The sequence below is a fragment of the Silurus aristotelis genome (genome assembly GCF_946808225.1).
Source record: "Silurus aristotelis genome assembly, chromosome: 14".
In the NCBI taxonomy this organism is placed as follows: Eukaryota; Metazoa; Chordata; class Actinopteri; order Siluriformes; family Siluridae; genus Silurus; species Silurus aristotelis.
Genome location: NC_139587.1, coordinates 20,471,044 through 20,494,944, shown reverse-complemented (window position 1 = coordinate 20,494,944; position 23,901 = coordinate 20,471,044). Strand labels below are relative to the sequence as shown.

The following is a 23,901-nucleotide window of genomic DNA, read 5'->3' as shown; positions in this document are numbered from 1 at the left end:
ACCTGGAGGAGCTTCAACAGATTGGAGTTGCTGTTTATCGCAGTAGATACGAGCTTCGAACCAGATATCCACAACTTACATTTGACTTAAAAGTTTTTGTCTTTATACTCAACTAAAGTGAAATAATGAGCATATTTTCAGTTTGAGAAACTCGTCTTGCTCTCGCCTCGACTCGCCATTACTGCCGCACAGACCGAATAAACGGAGACACGCCCACAGTGCGTCTTCTTCGTGTTTACAGTGGTTTATCCACCAATCCTACAATGCGACGCTGCTGTAAGCAGGTTAGGCTGTAGTCTACACTCCAGCCGAAATTCATTCATTTATAACAGTAACGGGTAACGCACCATACGGTAACGGTAACGGAGTTACTTTATTTTTAAAAGTAACGCGTTACAGTATTAGTTACTGTAAAAAGCGTTACCGGAAACGCGTTACTGCCAAACACTGCTTATAACCTTGTACTTTTTACTTTACAATAGTGTCTGCACATATTTTTTTCAATGCCATAGCTTTAGAACCATTTTGTTGTACCTCTTAACAATGTCCACACATCTTTGCACTGCTATAGCCTTTATATATTATTGTACATATGCAACACAATCATCTTGTCTATTTGCACAACTACTACTATTTGCACTTCTGGTAGATGCCCAAGTGCATTTCGTTGCTGTGTACCTGTACTTTGCAATGACAAAAAAAAGTCTGTCTATCTATCTATCTATCTATCTATCTATCTATCTATCTATCTATCTATCTATCTATCTATCTGTCTGTCTGTCTGTCTGTCTGTCTGTCTGTCTGTCTGTCTGTCTGTCTGTCTATCTATCTATCTATCTATCTATCTATCTATCTATCTATCTATCTATCTATCTATCTATCTATCATTAGTTATAGCTTTATTCTGGATAGAATCCAGACTTTATCCCAGGAAGACTTAATTCAAGGTAAGAGAAAGAGACACCAACCCCAATGTACCATACAGACAACAATTCACCTACACATGTTTTTGTGTTTGGGTGGAAGCTAAAGAACTAGGAAGAACTTTACATGTACAAGGGAGACAACCAAAGTGTAAGAGACAAGTTAGTCAGTTATCACCAGTTATCATAGATAAGGTTTATTTCAATAACCCTGTTCTTATATAGACAGTATTTTTCTTCCTAACAAAATTAGGAAACAGATGGACTCATTTAACTCGTAACACATCGGCGGCTCACTCAGATTATAACAAGCCAGAGGTGGATGCAAAAAAAAAAAAAAGAATTGATGGTGATCTTGAGTGTGAGTGAGAGAAAACCAAAAATTGAATCATGCTTATTTCCTAAAATGGCCAGACCAACTATTGAAATGCTATTGTAGAAATCATGGATAAATATTTGAATTATTTGCATTATATAAATAATAAGAAGTATAGCTGTCCTAAAATATTTGACTGTGACAACAAATTAAAGGTTTTTTTTCTAGGGTTTAACTTGAGGGGGTGTATATAATGTAATGAAGACGCAAATCACTTCAGTTACTTAAAATGAGCCTGTTTTTGTTATGAACTGCTAATAATAAAACCTATATTAAATAGACTGTTCCCACTTTATTGAGACCAGTGAAATAAGTATCTCTCCTAAATTCTCAATATCCTGGGAGAACATTGTATGAATTTCTTTATTTATTTTTTAATGCACAGAATACAGTCCAACCATGAATTACTTTTAAAGATGCACTTTATATACAGAAGAGTTTCTTTGATAATGTAGTCATTGTCAGCGATGGTATCAGTGTCAAATGCACTGTACTCAACTCATTGCAATGTCCTTTTCAAGACAGTCCTTGTGGATAATCATACACATTCAGATAGAAAAATCCCTGACAGCGCATGTTTCAGAATTCTGTCAGGAGGAAAGCTGCAGACTCGCTTCCACCTGGAGCTTTCTGTCAGTTTAAAAACTCCCTCCTACATTCAGATCACCTTCCCTGTTCATGACAATAGCCAGTGATGACATCATGGTACATTTAATAACATTGTGATATTCATTTATTTATTTTTTTATTTGGCTGACACATTTGTTAAAGTTGATTTGTAAGCCTTTGTCGACAATTATATAAATACTGGAACATTTGGATTACAAAAATGGGCCATAATTACTGTAGGAAAAGGAGAAATAGTAAATAAAATAATAAACCAAATATGATAGTTGGAGCAGGCTTACCTTAAAAGATAACTACATGGCAATTGGGAAAAAGTAGAAACACACAGAGTCAGAGGAAGATAGCAAAACAATTGTCTGCATCAATATTCACCTGCTTTTAGAGGAGCTGGGTGCAGGAATTTCTTAAACATTGGCTTGAAAACAAAGTATATCGGGCGGCTCGTTCCACTATTATGTTACCAACAGCAGTAGTTTCATCGGGGGCTTTGATTACTCCTGTGAGAGACTTAAGGTTTGCAAACAACAACAGGTTTCCTGTAAAATAAGATGAAGAATAGTGAAACTTGCAATTCACTCGAATCTGCACTGGTTAAAAAACACAAATATGGTGAACTGAATGATGCAATATTTGACTAAACAAGCCTGGAGTTTGTAGGCTGCTGTTGATTTAGATGAACAATCAGTACATTTATGAAAAGTAATATTGAAATAAATTTCAAATGTTAGTGGTTTCTGTGCAATTTCAAGCTGGAATAATATAATCTTATGTTTAAATATAATTTTGAAAGTGTAGTGTAACTGAGTCATAATGCTAGCCAACAGCAAGCTAGCATGCTCCAAGTGAACTGCAAAAAAAACACGTCACCTGCCATAATTTTATGTCATAATGCTATCCATGGTTGGTGTATTATTATATAATTTGCTAATGTATATGCTAATATGCTAATAATGCTTTTTTTTTGCCATGTCCATTTACAAACACAGTTATTATGGCATGAACAAGATGTGTTTTCAGTAACCGACATGTGTCTGTATTGTTAAAAAGAGAGTTACACTACTTTTGCTACATTAACTAGCCCACATTAACTTGCAGAATTGGTCCACATAATAAATCACTCATCAACATTTACATAAAGAGATTAAAAGCATCAATCAGCTGTCTGGATTTGGATATTTAATTGGCTAAGTAAATCTTTGTATAGAAAAAAAAAAACATTAGCACAAGATAGAAACAGTTAATTAGAGCATTAATGAAAAGGCAATAAGAACGTCCTAATTCTATCAGTGTAGAGCTTTATTTTCTTTATCCTCTTTCCTCGCCATGAAGTATTAATGTTTTGGAATTCTTAATTTATAGCATCAAATACAGAAAATGCACAAATGTGGATTGAAATTGTTGTCTAGTCATGATAAGGACAGATCATTGCTTTATTATATTGTTATTATGATTGAGACATTACTTGGAAACACGATGGAGAATTTGGTCTTTTTCCAAATCATGGCACCAGAAATAGTCATTTTAATGAATCATAAACGTTACACACTACTGAACTTACACATCAATTACAGATCAATAACAAACCGAAAAAGCATGTTATAAAGTTATAAAAAGTCGTTTTAAGGCAATATTTAACACAAAGCCTGAGCAATTCAATTAGCACGGGCAGACTGTGAAACGGTTGAAAGAGAACTTTGGTGTTTATTGGACCTGAGAGTGCTGTGGGATTTTTAGAATAATTAGTACATTGATTCACTGTAACGATGACCTCAATCATTTCCGTTTGATTGTTCATTAGGAAAATTGAGAAATCCTTCATTGTTAAGGTTTTGATTGACTCCTGAAAGCAATTTATTGTCTTCTGGAATAAATGAATTCAGTTTTTTTTCCCTTTTTTTCCTAACACTAAGGATTAAGGCCACCCTCCTTAACTGCTGATTATTAGTTGTAATTCAGATAATGTTTTGGAGAGGATAGCAAGTCTTTCTTTGTCTTGTTGTTTGTTTGCGAAATCAAACTATCTTTGTAAATCCTTAAAGCCTCTAAAGTAAACACAGGAATGGAAATTGCTTTGTGCGGCATATTTCATAGTCTCTCTGATTATACTCTGCTGACTTGAAAATGGACACCTAATTTAATTTTATAGCCTCAGCATGCAAAGTTTGTATGGAAAGCAGAGAGTCTCTGATTGCTTATCTCTTCTAATCCTAGACAACCGCCTTGATTCACACGACAGGCTGCTAACACTAGTATCTGGGGAAATGTGGCGTATAAAGGTAGGCTGTGCGGGAGGCTTGCTGAAATGCAGCTTAATTGCCTGTGAGCGATGCTCCTACCTTTAAATGTTCCTTCGGCTGCACAAGCCCCACTGTGCTAGCCATTGCTGAGGTCATCCCCTTCACAGCTATTGTAATAACATCAGGCATACTGTAACAACTTATCCCTGCAATGCATAAGTCATGATGCTTAACTTGAAATGATTGAAGCTAGTAATGGCTTTGAATAAATAAAAGAAGGCAATGCGTTCAAGAGACAGGAGCAAAGTATTTCATCTACATGAAGTACTGTTTGTGTGTGTGTGTGTGTGTGTGTGTGTGTGTGTGTGTGTGTGTGTGTGTGTGTGTGTGTGTGTGTGAGGAAGGAAAGATATAATGATTTGTGACACACTGCGAGGTCATCTTTGGGGAGCAGATCATTAGGCCGTTCTCCCACTGCCTTGCTTGTTGAGGGAATGGCTGTTCGGCTGAGTGCAGCATCGCTTAATGTTCCATGTGGCTCTTATTTGCGCACACTGCTGAATGGAGAAACACGGTGATGGAAATTTCCTGCAGCGGTATTATGAGAATAAACCTGTACACGATGAAAGTAAATTGACTTGGAAAAGCATTTTTTCTTTTGAATTAAGCTGTCATCAGCTGGGCGCAGCAGCGGTCTGAGTTCCACAAAGGAGAATGACGAAAGTGATTTTGTAAGATACAATTTTATACGTAGCTCAGAGTCATCACTGTATTTCAACTTTTCTTCAAAAAAATGTTTTGGGTATTTTGTAGCCAAAATTCCTTGAAAAAGCCATGAAAAATAAAGCTCAAAACAAATGACATAACTTAGTATTCACATTTCTGCTTTAAAATTAAACAGGTGTATTCCAAAAGAATTCACAATAAAAAAAAAAAAATAATACTGTAAAAATATGTTATTTAGGAAGATTCAGGTCTAATTATACATTAGAACTTTTCAGTAGAAAGAAACATATAACAGGAATAAGTACAGGACTTTAGATTGTTTGTTTAAATTAATTTGGTCTGGTTATAGTAGTACAGTAGATTTATTCATATTTATCGATTATGAGTATATTTAGCTTAATGGCTAATAATACATAAGAAAAATAAATGCTCTTTAATTAAAAAATATCTACACTGTGGATTATCACATCAGTGTGGCACAGCAATGGATCAAAAAATGCAAACAACAGTAAAAATAAAAACCAAAATTTAGAAAAACAATAGCATTAAAAAAAAAAACACAAAGCAGAAAGCACAGGTCCTTCATATTACGTAATAGAATTGTTCCGGGAATAAAGATTGCACTTTTTTCAGTATGTTATCTAGTAGCCTATTTTTAAAATAGGTTTATAAATTTTTTTGTTACATGAAGAAATTCTGCCAATGTAAATATAAATAAATCCAAAGGCGAAAACACTGAAGTACATATAGCAATACATAGACAGTAAATGCAGGTAAGTACAGTATAAACAACACAGAACAATTTTATGACACAAACACATCATGCATAAAGACATTTCTTGTGTTTTCTCACTAATACTTCTCTTCACTTGATAAAAATATGCATGGATAAAAGCAGCAGGAAATTCATTTAGGCTAATATTTCCTATTACTATAAATATCCTCTCACAGCTCTTCATTTTTGTGATTTCTCAGAAGGATGTATGCCACAGCGACCAGAATGGAAAACTCTGTAAGGCTGTTCCTACATTTTCCATTTTTAGTTAATGTTGATGGGTGTCTGATTTTACTGTTTGCTTTTTTACATTTGTGTTGGTGTTTTGTGGTGTTTATAACTTTGCAGCTTGCAAAAAAGGTATTATAATTATCACTCACTTTATAGGGTCCAAATAAAAAAAGGGGTGCCGATAATTCGCACTCTGATTGGTTAAAGTAAAAGCATCATTCTCATGTATTTTACACCAAAAAAGTCCCAGTGCTGATTTCTGAAGATATATTTGACCTCAACAACATAGGATGAGATGAAATGAGGAGACTAGACTACTGGGAATAATTAAATTCATATTCATGTATAAAAATATTTTAAAGTGTAAGTCAGTGATTATGATTTCAGAGTTGAGGCCAGCAGAGAAGGCTAAACAAACAAATAATAATTATAATAAAATAAATAAATAAAATAAAATAAAATTATATATATATATATATATAAAACCGGTCAAAAGACACCTACATCAGTGGTTTAATTTATTTTTTAATATTTTCAACATTGTACATTAACACTTAGGAAATCAAAACTATAAGAGAAGTTATATCCAAGTTATTTTTTAGCTTTGATGACAGCTTGGCAAACTGGGAAGGTTTTCAGTCCACAGTTGTGCTTTAGAGTTAATATTAAACATGTAGTTTTTATTTTCTACATAATTCAATACATGTTTTTTTCATAGTTTGGATGTCTTCAATGTTAATGTACAATGTTGATAGAAATAAAAATTAAGAAAACCCACTGAAGGAAAACGTGTGTCCAAACGTCCCAACTTTTGACTGGTACTTTGAATATATACTGTATGTCTATATGTGCATGTCTATATGTATGTCTCATATAATTTAAATAATTTGCTTATATATAATACATACATTTCCTGTCACCATTGTTCTCTCTTAGATTTGCACCAAAAATGTTCTGTAATGCACAATTCCAAACAAACCATCATGTCACCAACAGCTTATTTGTAAATGTCACAACAAACACAGCAGGAAATCAAGTGATGAGAAATTATGCTGACAGAAACAGAGCACCTATCACTGCCGAAGTTCATTTCCACAGTGAATATTTGATTACTACATTATCATCATTAGTCTGATACTGAGCAACCTTGATATGACATAGATACCAGTGCTTGAACTTTTTCTGCAGAACTTCAGCAGTGATTGATGCTTACTAAGAACTCATAGCCTTGTATATGCTCTGAGATTGCTCCTCTGAGAGGCAAGATTAATCATGGTGTGATTTCTGGTACTCTGGAAGCTACAGCAATGCAAGCTGAGCAAGAGAAAGAAGAAATGAGAGAAATGAATGTGTGGAAAGCAGCTGCCACTGTCATCTTTACACAGTTCTAGGAAGCTGGTTTGGATTCTTCTCAGTTACAGTGCTGTGTGGGCCCAGTATTCACAAACACATCACTTTCCATTGCCTTAGCCTGATATTTGTGACAGTTCTGCCCTCGCCTACTGCAGCCACACAGCATCTTATTACCTCCCGTCACTTCTGTTCAGGAAAGAAACATAGGAACATCCTTTCAGTGAGACCCTCAGGAAAAGGGAGCTTAGACCTAATGGAGGAGTAATGCTGTGTTCGTTACAGTTCTCTATAGAAATGACATGAATTATAAATGACATGAATTGTGTGAGACTTGCTTAATTGCTGAACACTTAATTATTGATGGGACAATATGAATGAGATAAACGATTAGTAATCATGAAGACAAAACAGAACATTTAGGAAAATTGCCTTTCTTGAATTGGTTTATAATGCAGACCTACGTTTTGTAACATTAATGTTTTTTAGCATGCAAAAAGGCTGCACTAAAATGTTTAACCGTGCAGAGACCATTCAAACCTAGCCTAATACAGGTGTACATTTTGCTGACGGAAAAACAACCCAGATTGTTAGCTTATAGCCCAACTTTGGTGACTCAAAGGCCAAGAAAAAAGTGGTAACTAACAGAAGCATACATCACTGTCAATGCTCCAGGGTTTTGTGATTGATTACTCCAAGCACCAGAGATCCTAACTTGGAGCTTACTAATGTTCTTATTATGCCCGCTAGGCCATGCATGTCGAACTCTGTCTTACTTTTGATTATTCAAATAGCACCAAACAGGCATTTCTTCGGCAAACAAAGAGAAATTACAATGCATACTTTTCAAAGACTTACCCTTAAATTAATTATTATTACATAACTGCATATAATATAACTGCTGTAATTTTATTTTTTTTTTACTTTTTTGAATATGCATAACAATTTCGTTTTCCAAAACATCAACATTTTGTTGAATGTTGCTTTAAGAAAGAAAGAAAGAAAGAAAGAAAGAAAGAAAGAAAGAAAGAAAGAAAGAAAGAAAGAAAGAAAGAAAGTACATTTTAACACACTGTAAACGACAATGACCGCTAATGCTCTTCTAACCATTATTTTTTTACATGTCCTAATTCAAACATGGTTATACTATTGTGCCATGTGCACTTTGAGCATTTTTTTGCATCTCATATGTTCCCACAACAAGCGAAACTAAGTAACAGCATATGTCCAAAAGGTTCAGATTCCTCTGAAAAAATGTGTTGTCTCATTATTTTGTAAGGAGTAGCCTTTTCTATTTAGACCTTGAGCTACTAGAAATAGAATCGCTGTTTACTAGCCATCTCCGAAGACTTTATTTTATTTAGTTCATTAATCTGGGCAAAAAAATCAGGTGAAGATAAATATCTACTGTAATTACGTTAATAATTATAATGATAAGAATAATGATAATAGTTTCAGCACAGTGGAGAATGAAAAGGACATGGAACTGAAGACTTGGGAGCCATTTTTTATCTTAATCATTAATTCCTTATTATTATGAGAAGACTCATCAGCCCTCGACATGGAGGGGGATCCACAATTATGATTAATGAGAGCACTCAAAGATACTGTGCAAATGACAGAGTTGGCAGGACACTAAGAAAGAGAGAGAGAGAGAGAGAGAGAGAGAGAGAGAGAGAGAGAGAGAGAGAGAGAGAGAGAGAGAATGAGAGAGAGACTACCGTATAAGAGCAAGAGAATATAATAACGAGCTCATACTCAAAAGTCAAACTTCTGACCGGTACAGTGAAGTAGACAGCTTTGTATTCACTAGTTAGTGTGTGTGTGTGTGTGTGTGTGTGTGTGTGTGTGTGTGTGTGTGTGTGTGTGTGTGTGTGTGTGTGTGTGTGTGTGTGTGTGCATGTTCCCTGCTTATTTCATCCACTGAAGGAATTGGTATTAGTATGCTGCATAAGCATTCACACATTAGTTTTAAAGCACATTCAGTTTGGCTCCTGGGATTCACACCATCACTCTCCCGAAACAATGTGTGAAATTAAAGATGTTCCCAGGTTTGATCTTCCATATGTATCTAGCGAAACAATCTCAGACACAGTTAAGACAAAGACATACAGGGTGTCAAATTGGCACAGGATGGATTTGTTATTAATTCATGTCTGTATGAGCCCTGGAGAACACATTTACTTGTTGATGATTCTTACTCTGTTTTGCCACACTGAAATGGCTTTGTATCATTAATGTCACGCAGATAAAAAGCCTCATTTTATAGACTTCTGAAATCTGATTTGTTTACATAACAGAACGCTCAACATTCAGTCCGCATGCTAGATTCTATTACATGGTATAAACACTCATTAAATTCAGTGAGCTGTAACTACAGTCCTTTTGCTTTCAAATAAATTATTTTTCCCCTCGCATAAACATGTTTGCCCTTGACTCGTCAGCTGCACATGAAATAAATGGAAATGGAACTAGATAATAACTTATAGCTGGGGCAAAGCTGGACTTGTGTCTTGCCAAGCATAGAAATACCCTTTAAAAAAAAAGAAAACACAAATAAATAAATGAAATATATATATGTGTGTGTGTGTGTGTGTGTGTGTGTGTGTGTGTGTGTGTGTGTGTGTGTGTGTATACGTATATATATTTCTCTTTTTTACTCTTTTTTTTTTAATAACTCTACCAAAGAAATCATTTCATCAAGTCTTCATCAAGCACCAAATCCGCCATGATGCACACATCCGCCAATTTAAACCATCCGCATGGAAACATAGCAAAAGTTAAGTTTTGGTGTTCTGATGATTTACATATTTAAAGAAAACAGAATTACTTTAAAACATTTACAAGAATATTTTGTCTTCATGCTCTATGTTGAGTTTGGTTTCAGTCATAATAAACATTCATTTGCATAAAGCATCCATATTTGTCCATGCCCATTTTAGTATTAAAAACTTGAAAAGTAACAATTTATGGTACTTTCTGGACAGATAAAAATGCGCGATTAAGTTGTGATTAATCACGAGTATAACTTGCGACAATCATGTGATTAATCGCGATTAAATATTTTAATCGATTGAGAGCCCTAATATACCATTACTATAGTAGTATTTTCTCTTTGGGACCATTTAGAATTTATAAACTTGCATGTCCCAAGGTATGATCATATTGCACATAGATATATACACATAGACAATGATACCTAAACTTAAGAGAGCTCTTTGGTCAGTTTTGGCTATTAATAAGACTTTGATCAGGATTTTATGTTGAACACAAGGAGCAACTAGACATCAAAAATACACAAACAGAGAGTTTGTCTGGAACAAGTTGCATTTAGGGCAACCAGGTATAAAGAACATGTTTATTGTGAAGTCTTACAATCCATTTTCAGAAGCCCTTCATTTAAGTTGTAAACTTTTATAGCTCATAGCTATAAAATAGCTTATATAATGTGTTGAAATAGTAATGAGACAATGGGTGTAGAAACATCCTGTTCAGTTTAGAATGCAGCTCAAACATTTGTGACTCACTTAGAATTACAGTAATGATTCTGTGCCAGGGGAAATACAATACATCAATAGTATTGCTTTCCTTAAGGACATCACACTCTGAAAACCAAACCATAACTGCACACTCTTATGCTTCTTTATCTTTTTTTCAAGAACAAGTGAATAAAATTCCTAGTTGCAATGTACTGTATTCTAATTTCACCAGTGTGTTGCAGTGACGCTTCACTGAAATGAAACCACTGTGATGCTGGGCTCGAGGCTGTGGTGTCTGAATGACTCACAGAAGTTAAGGAATATCATATTAGATAATGTTTCCCTGCTAACTCCATAATTGCTTTTTTCTTTGCTTTTCTAGTTTTTTTTTTTAACAAAATCCAAAGTATATGCTTCAATGACACTGAAATGGAGTGTGATTTTAATGTAATACTTTTCATTAATAAAATGTTTGTTTGGTTTTTAAATCAATGTGAAAATGAAATATAAAGTCAGTGTTCTTCCATATAGGGAGGCATTTGACAGTGACCAAAAAATGAAGGAGGGCAACCATGCACTGCCACAAAGACTATGAAACTCATCTCTCACTCGCAGACAAATATGAGCAAGACGGGGGCCAAACAGTGTTTCATAATGCTGTAGAAGTCTGGATTGTCTGTCATGTGAGAAAAAAACACCATGAATTTAAAATGGACAGGGATTTGTGGAGCTTCACTTCAAACAGCAGTCACTGTAGACTGTACACATCTATGTGTGAGAATGAGTGTGTAAGAAAAACAACAGTTATAAATTATTTCACCTGTGCTGGTGGCAGGATGAATGAATAAGGCGGCAAGCTACTAGCATATGTCTTATTAGACAGCACCTTATTACATATTTTCCACATCCATTGGACGACTTTTATAAATGGTTTGATTGTCTCATTTATCTTGTGCAGACTTGTGCACAAGGAGAATTTATAAGCATATGGAATTTCTTGGATGGGGGGTGGGGGGTAACTCAAATTCAAGTTAAACATTTTTACAGTTCCTTCTACTGATGGGAGAGAAGATTAGACATGATAAAGAAGCAACTGCACGTGCCAGGGCATGCAGGATAGAACAGATGGTGACGGATGAATGCTTACCACCAGTGGACTGCAAAAGAAAATTAAATAAATAGAAAAATGGCAAATGTTATCTGCCCCTCATGTCATTAAAATTCCCTAATTAGTATTTCCTTTTCTATCTTTCTGTTTCTGCTTGGCTGCTTCTCAGAGCCACTGAGCATGTTTCAAAAAATACAAGAAGACCATGCCTACTTGTTTTGTCTCTCAGGTTATGGCTTCAGGACAAGCTTGGGTCAATGTCAAGTGTCTGCTTTCAATAGATTTTCTTTCTTTTTTTAAGCAGCCATGATCCATGAAAGGCATGGGACATGGGGAGCAGATGATATTTAATTGACACAGCATACATCACACAAGCTACCGTTGCCATGTTTTAACCACCTATGAACTAGAGCCCAAAGTTTACAAAACAATCACTGTCTTCCTAAGGGCTCCGTGTGCCTTTAAGATAAGGAAGCCTATTTATATAATACTGAGAACTAAACCCTATCTAGTCAAAATTAGGTAGATACTTTAGATATAATAAATTAGCTTCCTTCAGTATACAATATTCATTTAATGTACATGATGGTGTCACTAATAAATCAATATTACCATTACATTGACCTCTAATGCTTTTGTCACCATGTGATCTAATGTCTTTTTCGATTGTACATGTGTAATAGAAACTGAATCTTGCTCTTTAGAGTGATATGGCTATCCTGAAAAAAGTTGTCAGATGACAGCACTTTCACAGCAACACTCTTGTTTTTATATGCCTCAGTAGCCCTCAGCTACCAGTCACAGCCCGTCTGACACATTGGCTGGTATGCTACAGAGCACAGATCATCTTCAATCCTGAAAGACACAACAGAGCAATGCATCTTAACAAATTGCACAGTTTAGGTTTTAGAGGCTGCCTCTTTCTAAGCAGCAAGTGTCAATGGTACTGCGTTAAATAGACTCCGTTTCAATCCTCAGTCATATACTCAGGTTGTTTTATAAACAGCAAATATATCGGTATCCAAGCACTTCTGAAAATCACAAAACAGAAATGTGGTTTCTAACAAACATGCAATGAAGCATTTAAGAACATCAGAACCCTTTAGCATTACTGAGGCTTGAAGAGGCAATGCCATATCAAATAGGGGTTTTCAACAAAGAATTCATTTTTTCCTCCCAAATCAAAATAATAACAAATTGGCCAGTATTAAGTGTGAGAATGTGAGAAAACAAGGCAGCAGTGATTCAGCGTTTACTGGAAGAAAGTGAACAATGCCAAACATGTCAGGAATCTCCATGATTTCTTTGTGTGTTAGCCAAATTCTTTTATGTTTTTTTTATGTCTCCTTGTTCATGCTTCCTATCTTTTTTTGCGTGATGCTCTTACATTAGCATTGTGAAACTATGAAAACCCAAAATGAAAACAAAAATAAGAAACAATGCCATGAATTCATTTTCATTAATTTTTAATATGCAAACATAATAGTTTAGATTTAAGCCAGAAAAAATCACCCTTAATACTATATTGGAATTGGATTTTTGGAAAAGAAAAATGATTGAACTCTAGGCTAATATATACATAAAGTAACTATTAGCGAAAATCAGATACAAACAGCTACTCAGAAAATATATGATCTATTTAAATGTCAAAATTATGAGATGACAGTGGACTGACCAAACATGATGATGACAACATCACAAACTTTATCAGAAGATTTATTTGCTCTCTGGGAGGCGTTTTTTAAAAAAAAATAACTTTATGTCCAAGCACTATACACTTCTTCTTCTTCTTCTTCCTCTTCTTTTTCTTCTTCTTCTTCTTCTTCTTCTTCTTCTTCTTCTTCTTTTTCTTCTTTTTCTTCTTCTTCTTCTTCTTTTTCTTCTTACAGGGGTCTTTAATTAGAGTCTCATTAGCATTTAAGTCTACAAGCTTAATGTACAATCCCAGATGTACAGATGTAAGAATCACATAAAACTAGAAAGGTATATTCTGGACAGGATCTGATGTGAAAAGTGTAAAAAAGTTTAATTTACTGTTTATGGCCTGAAAGTTTGCTATTTGGATTTATGTGTATGATTTCTAATGATCACTTAATAATCACATGAGTTACTTAAAGCCAATTATATCTCAGCAAAATGCTAATTTGTGGTCTTGTTATTGCTCTCATTGCTTGGGAGGAACTACCTGTGTAGGGCACTGGATGCAAAGAGTCTGGAGACCTGCACTCGTGGGTATATATTTATATGGGTATATATTTATTTATTTGATATATGTTTAATTATTTTAGTTTTATTCATTTACATTTAAACAATCTCAAGCTTCAATCAAATATGTATTCATCAGTGGTGGACACTAACAAATTACATTAACTTCATTACTGTCCATCACTGATGATTTGCATATCTGTACTTTACTCAAGTATTTTTGTTTGGGGAGAATTAAACTTCACTACATTTCAAAGTCAAATATCTTACTTTTTACTCAGCTACATTTAGTGAACTCAGTCGTTCCTTTTTATTTATGAGCAGATAAAAACTTAACTGGTGAAACACACAACAAGCAATCAGGGTAGAGCACGCGCCCTGTATTGATTGCCGCTTGGCAGTGGCGGATTTAGGCCGATGCAACATGGGGCATCCACGTAAAAAAAAAAATTAAGAGATGTTCCCTCACTCATACATTTAGAAAGGGGAGACGGGGGTTGGGTGACATCATGTCAGTAAGGAGATTTGAGCCCAAATTAAAATTCTGGATGACATACAAAAAGGTCTAAACATTCAGGAGCCCAATTAAAAAAAAAAAAAGAAGAAAATAAGTTTGGGGGAACATGCAAAAGATAAAGGTGTGTATGCAGCTCAATCACTCATCTATTTATGAGGATAGTAAAGACTAATGCATTTGATGAAATAGGCTAATAACTGTATAGCACTTATAGTTATGCTGTGTTGCCTGCTATGCTTTTACGCATAGAGCAACAATTTTTCTTTTAGCTGCATAACTTTATAATTTATAGTATGTAGTTTATCATAATGTGTGTAACGTGCAACCTAACTAGTCTAGTTAGATTGTATTTAAACAGCACATATTGTTTTTTGTTTTTTTTTACCTTTAATTGAGGTGGTCATAAAGGTTTTCTGAAATTGTACTGATTAGGTCCTGAACTAAATTCAGTAAGGGAGAATCTCTAGTGCAGCTTAAAAGACTAATTTAAAAGACATATTTTAACTATATAAATGTTGTATGTTTCTTATGGCTACAATCATTTAAGGAGTTGGATAGTTCTTAGTTCTGAGTTTGCACAATGACGTGTATTAACTTGTGCAATAAATGCATTTAGGGTGATATTTATACATGAAAGTGAGATATTAGAAATGTCTCCAAATTTGTGGACTGCTCTGAGAATATTTTTTTACTCCTCCAGTAACAGTAGCTGAAGCACAGAGGAGCATTTTAAAGCTGAAACTAATCAATGGGTAGATGTTGGGTCATGGTTTTACCCAGGGGGCGTCATTCAACCTAGAACCGCTATCGCCACTTGCTGAAATCTAGTTATCACGAACATCAGTTCAACGTCAAGCAGAAAATTTCGAGAGGAATAAATGATGGAAGAAATACATGACTAACTTTCCACAGCACCTGTGGCCTTATTTGCATGAATTTTTTTTTAAGTAATTGAAAAGAAGGATTTGGGCTCATGATAAATAATTTTTAACAATCAGTATTTAACTCATTAATATCATTCTAATAATAGATTGGTGTGCTAAGAGTAACATCATTAGATTCTTTTCACATAAACTTTGATTAAGCAAGAGTGTGATCAAAATGATAACAGGAACATTATAACTATAATAAATCATAGTACTTTGATTACTTAATTACATTTGAAGGCAAATACTTTTGTACTTTTACTCAAGTAAAAGATTTAAGGGAGCACTTACACTGGTAATATTTTACCCAGTGTATCTCTACTTTTACTCAAGTACATGCTTTGTGGTGGTACTTTGTCCACCACTTGTATTCATATTATTGTAATTATTAGAACTGATTGATTAAACTAAGAGTTTTCAGGAGCATAACTTCAATGTGGCTTAATCGTACTTGTATTTGCTCTTTCAGCCTGTGTAATTTCAAAACAGAGCCGGTGCAATTTTTCAAAGGTCCACAAGTGGCAAACAACTTATTGGCACTTACATTTGTCTGGGTTCATCATTAAAAAATAAAATGTAAATAATAAAATGTATCATGTTTCAGTTTTTGGCTTTCACTGTCTGGCACAATACAGTACGTTTCTGTTTTGTATTTATGAAATACAAAATAATGTCTTTTGTAGAATATGAGAGGTGTCAGTTAGAAGACAACTGAAACACTAGAAGAGACATGTATGAGGATGCAAAAGTTTGTAGTATCATAGCAAGAGCACAAAGGAATGATGAATATAAATTTTACATTTTTCTTTGTTTCATCTCTAAACTGGGGATGGCGAGAAAAAAAAAGATGCAGGGACTGCAGTGTGACCATGGCGCTCGTATTTCTCTCTAAACCTCTGCCTACTCCTGCTTGATGTCTGAGTTGAATACTGAACACCACTGCACCACACTGCTGCTCCTGCTGCTCCAGGATGTGAAAAAAGCAACATATAGACTCAGAACAAAGCGTTGGCCTCCTCCACCACCACCATCCCAAATTAATAATCCCCCTTACATGCCATCAGAGGGCTGGCCCCAGTCATTCGCCTTCTGTATTCAAACAGTACTTACAGTCTTTATGTGCAGCGACCATGAAGAATTATTTGTAAACAGGGTGACCTTTTCTTAAATTCAACCCTTCACTTTGATGCATGGGCTCTGCCCTGTAGCAGCTGTGATAAGTGAGTTTTCATGAACCGTAACTGTAATTTTTAGAAATGTGTACCTTTATCATACTTAAACATATACTGTGGTGTGTTTATGACCAGAACAAAATTAAATACAGTCAGGTAGCTCTTTGGAAATGGCACACTGAATTGAGTTTGACATGCTTGCCAACGATTCATCAAAGTATTGGACTGATTAGAGGGATATTTCTTTATCTTAGCTCTTACTGGCTTCCCAAAAATAAGCACATTTGTGTGCCAAAGAGGTAGTTTTTGGTGCACATGGAACTTAGATCAATTGTATTAGGGTTTATGTTGTGAAATTACATTGGCAGTGAAGCTAAAAAGGTAACCCAAAGTAAGATAAGGTCATGAGAAAATTATCAAAAAATTTTAAACCATAGAATTCTCATCAGGTTGAACATTTCATTGAAAAAGTCTACTAATCGTAACCTGACTAGTGATTTAATTACTGTATTTTTCAGACTATAAGCCGCTACTTTTTTCCCACGTTTTGAACCCCGTGGCTTTAACAATGAAGCGCCAAACTTCTAGCCCAAAAACTGAACCCCATAACATTAGACCAATGAAATTTCTGAACGGAAACGAAAAAACGCACCTCACCTGTGTTCTGAGCTGCACGGCTTCGGGAGAAGAAAAGTTTTTTTTTTAAACGCATGACGATGCCAAAAGATAAACTCTCGAGAAATAGTTGTGAAAGAAAGGAGGAACACAGTGAACAATGACTTTCTTGGTAGGCTACTGTTTAGATACAAGCCGTTGTAACATGTTGAGTCAGGGTTAAGGGAGAGCTCACTAACTCCAGTTGCAACAGAAATCATATAAGCACAGACAGGTTTCCAAAACTCGTGCTTTTTTATTTTTCTTGGCAACAGCATTAAGGGTTAGTCAAAGAAACTTAGTAATGAGCATCAGAAAATAATAAGGACATATTCCTCTGTCTTGCACACATGCAGTAATCCAGGAGAAATACGGCGGCAGCCTTTTCCCAAAATACCGCTCTGCTCTTAAAGAAAGCGCAACATATTTTACACTTTACACCGTGTAACAGACACTGTCTTTTGTTAAAGCCTGTGTAAAGTTCCTTAGTTTCAGTGTAGACACATGCGGCTTATAGACAGGTCTGGCTTATTTATATTAAAAATAAAAATCTTTGTAAAATTCAGTGGGTGCATCTTATATATGGGTGCGCTTTATAGTCCGGAAACTACGGTAGGTTTTTTCATGTTTTCTAAAACCATGGAGAACAAGGGCATATTTATTAAATAAAGTGCATTTTGGAGAAATTATTCATATTTTTTGTTTATGGGACTGGTTTTAGGTACAAGGTGAAATGTATAAAATTTGGCATCAATTTAAATATAATTATGTTCTATTTCTCAAGTCTCTAAATGTGTGGACAAAGAATGTGTCATTCAATGTTCAGGCATTAATAAATAAAAATCCTTGTAATTGCATACAAGAATGTCTCTCCAGACTTGGTGGTATGTAACCAGTCTGCATAATTAATTGGTGAGCTTTCACCATAATAAAATAGCTGTTGGGTTACTGCAGTCAGGACACATGCCATTAAAATGCAAATCACACAATGAGACATAAAACTGAGATCTATGTCACAGTCTTTGAGATTAACACCAAATCACCTAACATCTTGTCTTCGAAAACTCAGTGTTCTGTGGACATTCGGGACTGATAATACTTTAGCAAGAAATCTTGTAGGGCCAGGACCAAGACCCAGGAGATAACCAATGATCTAATTCCAAGGTCGTGTTGAAGAGTGTAACTCTCGAGCTGGGAGTGAAGTGTCTAGACCTTCAAATCAGCAAGCAGGTGAAGTGAATAAAGTGCTGAGCTAATAAGATTAATCATTTTGAACATAAGCATAGATTCTGTTCTCAGAATTACTATCAGTTCATAGAAAGATTCCAAGGCGGCCAAGGAAAGGAAGGAAGATTTTTTAGAACCAGTGATAAGGATAATTTGTATTCTGAAATTTAAGTGAGTGGATTTGTCTATAGTAGACATTCAGACAAATTCAAGTAGTAGGACATAAGCCCAATCTGCTTTAGTATGTTTATACCACAGTGCTTCTGAATGCTTCAATTTGATTTGGCCAGAAAGGGTTGATTAATTATCAGTTAGTTTTTCTTTAACAGGACAAAATGCATTTTTTTGTCTTATTAACTTTCTTATATATAAGGATATTAAGAGATATTAGTGAGGGAATGACTGGATGTGCACTGATGAGTGATCTAAGATTCTTCTACACTCTTGTTAGACATTTCAGTTAGAGACTAATTAAACGATTTCCCAAGATTTTGGAAGGTGGGAGGATGCCTGAGGAATGGAGAAGGAGTGTGCTGGTACCAATTTTTAAGAATAAGGGAGATGTGCAGACCTGCAGGGGAATAAAGTTAATCAGTCACACCATGAAGTTATGGGAAAGAGTAGTGGAAGCCAGGAGAGAAGAGGTGACCATCTGGGAGCAACATTATGGTTTCATGACGAGGAAGAGCACCACCGACGCATTATTTGCTTTGAGAATGTTGATGGAGAAGTATAGAGAAGGTCAAAAGTAGTTGCATTGTGTGTTTGTAAATTTAGAGAAAGCGTACGACAGGGTGCCGAGAGAGTAGTTGTGGTATTGTATGAGGAAGTCAGGTGTCTCAAAGAAGTATGTGAGGGTGGTGCAGGACATATATGAGGACAGTATGACAGCAGTGAAGTGTGCAGTAGTAACAAAAACATGGTTCAAGGTGAAGGTTCGAATGCATCAAGGATCGGCTCGGTTCAGTTTGCAGTCGTGATGGACAGGTTGATGGACAAGGTCAGTCAGGAGCCACCAGGAGGGCGAAAAAGAGGTAGACCAAAGAGGAGGTTTATGGATGTGGTGAGGGAAGACATGCAGGTAGTTGGTTTGAAAGAGGCAGATGTAGAGGACAGAGTAGTATGGACACGGATGATCCACTGTGGCGACCCCTAATGAGAGAAGCCGAAGAAGAAAAAGAAGAAGAACAGGAAGAGGAAGAAGAAGAAAAAGAAGAAGACTAATAATTTTAGATGAAGAATTTTCAAAAGATTCTATGCATGGAGGTACCAATAAATTAAAACATCAGTATTTTTCCCAAAAAAACATTTATAAAAAAACAAATATTTTTGGTAAAAGGCTGCCTAACCATTTACACTCATAGCTAATTAACATAAAGCATATTAGAAAGTAACTATTTTAAATTTTGCAGTGAAACCAGATGGAATAATTGGAATTGCCTACAGAAATATATTTATGAACCCTTCTGAATTTTTATGAACTTCTTGTTTTTTTTGTTCTCATACTTAGAATTTATATAAAGAGAGAAATAAAGCTGCTTAACCCCAAATAATTATTTTATGCAGTTCTTTTCCACCTATATTTACCAAGGGTGTCAATTGGTAGTTATTTAACTGACTGTATATATTTATTAACAAAAATAAGCATATACATTTGGGTTCTGTAAGTTTAAGTAGGTTATCACAAATATATAATTTCTTATTTGTTATTTATTTTTACACAGATTTTCTCCACAGTCATGAAGGTCAATGATCATTTTAGAGATAAGTACATTATCCGAAGATCTAGTTCAAGATTTAATCTGTGTGACTACGCTCTGAATCACCAAAGTCATTACATGACAAAACTCTTTATATCAACAAATAGTGGAATGTGATAATAAGTCAAAAACAAAACAAAACAAAACAAAAAAAACCCAAGATTTTATTTATACACACAATTGTATGGATTTAATTTTCCTTTTTCTTGTGTTCTGACCTCAACCCTATTTATCACCTTTGTGATGAATTGGAATGCTGAGTGCAACCCCGGCCTCATCACCCTACATCAGTACCTGATTGCACATCTTTGTTGAAAAATGTTCACATATCTCCACAACCACACTTTGAAATGTAATAAAAAATCTATCCTAGCTTGCAGGTAGAAACCTTTTCAATGTTTTTTCAAGTGAAGGTTGTATTTTTTTTTCCAAAAGTATTTCAAATAATTCAATTAAATTATGTGTGTGCTTATATGCATTCCTGTACATTCCCTGCACTAGCTACCTGTTAAGTTTCGACTCAACTACAAACTACTTCTTCTTACTTACAAAACACTAAATGGTTTAGCTCCCATGTATCTATTTAGTCTTCTAACACCCTACAATCCGTTACGCTCCTTGAGATCTCAAAACTCCGGACTTCTAGTAGTTCCTAGAATAGCAAAGCCCACTAAAGGCGGTAAATCATTCTCACATTTAGCTCCTAAACTTTGGAATAGTCTTCCTGACAGTGTTCGGGGCTCAGACAAAAACTTATCTTTTTAGCAAAGCCTACACATACCCCGAGGCATCCTGAGGTTGCTTCAGCCCCAGTCACGTCCACCCTTTGAAGATTGTGGAGTGGACCTTAAAAGAAGTAGATGCCGAACTTCCAAACTTCCCGTACCACCCAGATACGTACCAGTGCCAATTAGATCCCACTTCATGTGTGGAGTTTGGACACTGGACCTCCTTGAGTGTGTAAAGGCTCTGGCATGGAAAAACTGGTGTTGGATCTGTGATGATCGCAAATGTTGAGCTATTTTATGAGTTGCTCAGTAGCTCCTAGTTTTATAACCGCAATGACTGTAAAAGACTGTAGAAAGAACATTACTCATAATCTTACATTCCAGTGCTCATGTTAGTTCTCACTCTCCAGTGTTCTGTATTGTTTAAAGATTTATAATCACACTCTTGATGTCACCCAGATGAGGATGGGTTCCTCTTTTGAGTCTGTTTCTTCTCAAGGTTTCTTCCTCGTGACATCTAAGGAAGTTTTTCCTTGCCACAGTGACCATTGCTGCTCATCAGGGATAAATGCACACCATTCACCTTAACTGTTAAATTCTGTAAAGCTGCTTTGAGACTTGTCTGTTGTGAAAAGCCCTATAGAAATAAACTTGACTTGACTTGACTGTAGGTGTGTGCAACATGTCAGCAACAGGGCATGCATTTAAATAACGGTAGACAGAAGCAGATAAATATAAATACTATAAATAATTATGTATATAAAACATGATAAATGTACTAATTATAATAGTTTATACATGCTTAGCACCTAAAATAACCTCTCAGCTGTACACATGTACATGTAAAATCTAAATAAATGGCACAGACCAACACTGAAATAATGTGATGTTTAGCATCCTAAAGTACAGGTATATCAGACACATCAGACAATTAGCTGAGGCTTGATTATCCACAAAATATTTACATGCAGTACCACAGAGCTCCTTTGTGCCAAACTCTACTGCCCAATTGAAACCTATATAATGCATTTTATGTCAAAAGTCAAGAAATATGGAACAATTAAGTCTCTGCCTTGAGGTGTTAAAATAAAATAAGCCATTTTTCTGAGATGTTGAAGATATGCAATGCGAGGGCAGACCTCTTTGAAAAAAGTCCTGAAAAAATGTGCTGAATGCATATTTAATGATCTCTTTCCTCGTTATTACATTTTTTTTTTTGCCTGAAACCGATCATTTTGCCAAGTAAATTATTTAAAATATGTAGTGCCATACTGTAGAATTCACACAGGAAATATGTGGGACAGTTATGTGTTCATTTCTGCCCATTTCAAATTGTATGTACCCTTGGTTTAATCTGCATCTTTCATTGTGCTCTCTGCCTGAGTGTATACATCTGTGTGGCAAAAAAAATTGGCAGCTTGCAGCTATGCAGAATCTGAAAACAATATGAAAAAATAAATCCAACACTCCAGGGTAAACTCATACAAATCTGCCGTAGCAGGGGTTGTGGAGTGGACAGGAATGTAAATATGAAGTCCCAGAGATTGAGGGGGGAATTGTGGGAAATCACTCTGCACTGTGGAGTTGATAAAGTAGTTTGCTTATACCTTAGTGTTGGTTACACGGTTGCAGTTAACAGATCCATGTTTAACACACACAGCACATGAAAGAATGCTAATTCATCCTGCTTTTTGACAAAAACTTTCAGAGAAGAGAGGACATAAATATTATTAGCATGAAAAACTAAAAAAAAATTATAAGAATTTGTTATCTTTTGAAAAATTAGATTATTAAGTGCAGTTCCAAAAGTTCCAGTTGGGATACTGGCTAAAATGTAAATTAAAACAGAATGCAATGATTTGCAAATATCATAAATCCGTATCCTATTCACAATAAACATATCAAATGTTATGTGCAAAATGCACTCCCATACCATCAAAAATGCAGCTTTTTGAACTGAGCACTGATAACAACCTAGATGTTGTCTCTCTTCTTTAGTCCAGAGGATGTGGTGTTCATGGTTTCCTAAAACAATATAAACATTTTGATTCACAGAAGTCTTCTACTTTGCTTTAGTACATTTTACATGAATTTTGATCCAAAGAGGATGGTGGTAGGGCATATCTTTGTATGACGAGTGCAATAAAAACTGTGTGTAGCTGATTGGGGGCAGTAAGCACAATTCACCACTATTAAGTGGCATCCATGTCAAAAAAATTGGTGAATTAGTATATAGTGTAGAGAAGATGACACTGTAAAATTTGGACTGTAAGTCCATTTTAAGGATGATTTAATATTCTTATTGGCTGGTGTCATAAAATAATATAAATGTATAAAACTTTTGCTGAGACTAAAATAAATGTGAAATAAACACAGCTAAACTCTGCGCTGCTCCTGCATGTATATGAAAACAACTGTATCTTTGCATATTGATTTGAACATCAGAAAGGATAGTTTAAATTGTATTTTCACAGACATCCCTGAGGAGTTCAGTCTGAGGTTTTTCAGTCTGTTCAGCAGATTTCCGACTGGACTGCTTACTAAATGAAGCATACTAAAATGCATACTTTTCCAAAATGTTAATGCTAAAGAATTGGGTCAAATCCAACTATACTGTAGCTGAGAACAAACCCACAGACTCCAGGGTTTTATTTAAACTTGTTTTTGTACATTTCGGATTTTTTTTACTTAGATTGTACATCCACCAGACATGCAAACCTGAATAAGTCTGTATATGCTGAAAAGAGACTGTTTTTGTTTTTTTGTTTTTTACTTCCATAGACTGTATTTCTACACATTTTACACACAGGACTGTTGAATAATGTTTGTATTTTAATGATGTGATCGTGTATTAACTAATTGCACCACTTAACATGAAAT

General features: G+C 35.2%; 1 long non-coding RNA gene across 1 annotated transcript; it reads left to right on the top strand.

Moving 5' to 3' along the window:
* The first annotated feature begins 703 nt into the window (after window positions 1-703).
* LOC310737193 lies at window positions 704-20,472 on the top strand. The gene is made up of 3 exons (XR_014536779.1): window positions 704-947; window positions 5,865-5,901; window positions 20,258-20,472. It is a non-coding gene; the product is annotated as an uncharacterized lncRNA (long non-coding RNA).
* The last annotated feature ends 3,429 nt before the right edge of the window (window positions 20,473-23,901 follow it).